The sequence below is a fragment of the Nanorana parkeri genome, unplaced genomic scaffold (assembly GCF_000935625.1).
Source record: "Nanorana parkeri isolate BGI_ZX_2015 unplaced genomic scaffold, ASM93562v1 scaffold3548, whole genome shotgun sequence".
NCBI lineage: Eukaryota > Metazoa > Chordata > Amphibia > Anura > Dicroglossidae > Nanorana > Nanorana parkeri.
This window is the reverse complement of record NW_017309816.1, coordinates 7,636-9,704: the sequence shown is the minus strand read 5'-3', so window position 1 is coordinate 9,704 and position 2,069 is coordinate 7,636.

Here is a 2,069-nt window from a genome sequence, read left to right as displayed (position 1 = left end):
AATCTGATGTGCTGGAAAGAACAGCAGCTGAAACTTGTGCATGTCAGATATTCTCACCTATGTCCATTGGAGGCTTCTTGAAAAAAGTTGCAGGGCACTGGGTCATGTAATAGGAGGCTGTGGAGCCACCCGGGAAGCTCTGTGAAATGTCTGATGAGCCAGAATTACAGTGTTTGCTGGTAAGCTTGCCTTCACTTTACTGTTAGGCTGCCTATCAGCCTTGTAATCTCCTTCACTTGAATGTTGTGTTACCTATCAACCTTGTGAGCTCCTTCACATGACCTTTGGGGTTCCTATCAGCCTTGTGAGATCCTCCACATGACCTTTGGGATGCTTATGAGCCTTGTCAGCTCCTTAGTTTGACTGTTGTGCTTCCTATCAGTCTTCTGAGCTCCTTCACTTGACCATTGGGCTGCCTATCAGTCTTCTGAGCTCCTTCACTTGACCATTGGGCTGTCTATTAGTTTTTTGAGCTCCTTCACTTGACCTTTGGGCTGCCTATCCTCCTTGTGAGTTCCTCTACTTGACCTTTGGGGTGCCTATGAGTCTTGTAAGCTCCTTAATTTGACTGTTGTGCTTCCTAGTAGTCTTCTGAGCTCCTTCACTTGACCATTGGGCTGCCTATCAGTCTTCTGAGCTCCTTCACTTGACCATTGGGCTGCCTATCAGTCTTCTGAGCTCCTTCACTTGACCATTGGGCTGACTATCAGTCTTCTGAGCTCCTTCACTTGACCATTGGGCTGCCTATCAGCCTTGTGAGCTCCTTCACTTGACCATTGGGCTGCCTATCAGCCTTGTGAGCTCCTTCACTTGACCATTGGGCTGCCTATCAGCCTTGTGAGCTCCTTCACTTGACTTGGCTGCCCATCGAGTCTGCAGGAGGTATGTGCAGATTTGATAGGTAGCCCAGTGGCCAACTGAAGGAGTACACACAGCAGGCTGACAACACTGCTGCTAATTGCAAGGTAGTGGCTTAGCAATGTCAACCTGAAACAGGAAGTGCTGTTACTGGCAGGATCTCAAATCAGGAAAATTTGCAACAAGTTCACAGAAAACAATTTGCTTAGCCACTTGAGCAGCACGCTATATATTCTCCTTCCTGTTTCAGATCTGTGATAATTTGACTGACAATTCCTCAGTCATGCAGCACTGCACGCAAATTCAATTGATGTCATTTTTTGAGACAGATAGATCTTTCTTTCGGTGACATTTAATGACCACTGGCTTTTTAAAAAATTCATTACAAAATAAAGGAAATGCTTACATCCACCTTTTGCTTCTTTACCTTTAACAATCCAGCAATCATTGGTAGTCAGCGACACTTTAACCCCTCACACTTGACAAAAAAATCCCCAAATCATTGGTAGTCAGTGGTTTTTAAAACACCCCCCTCCCCTCCCCCTTCACCCTCACCACCACCAAACAATTCTGCAGTTATTTGGTCACTGGCACTTTAAGACATCCCAACCACACCTTCAATCTTCCGATCCTCCTTCCTGGTTGGTTTCCAATCATTCAGCCCATTCACAAGGGAGGAAAGGGAGCTTCCTCTGTACTGAATGGGCTTCATGTTTGTAAACAATACAGATGTTTACGCTTGTGATGGCTGTTACATAGTATTTGGGGTTGAATAAAGACATACGTCCATCAAGTCCAACCCATATAGGTCCACGCATCATCTCATTCTTAGGCATACTGGTATCTCTGGATATTACGGTCCCTCAAGAAATTGTCCAAACGTTGCTTGAACAAATCTACACTCTTGGCTGAGATGACGGCCGATGGCAGTGAGTTCCAGACCTTAACCGCTCTTACTGTAAAGAACCCTCTTCGCCCCTTGTGCTGGAATTTTTTCTCCACCAACTTTAGGTGGTGGCCTCTAGTCTTTGTAATGGAGTTAATCTCAAACAGTTTGTTGCCAATGTTGCTGTCACCATTGAACATCTTGTACATGAAAATCATATCCCCCCTTAATCTCCTTAATTCCAGCGTAAACATGTTTAAGGTCAGAAGCCTTGTCTCGTAGCTCTGGTCCTCCATTCCCCTAATTAGTTTTGTTGCCCTCCGCT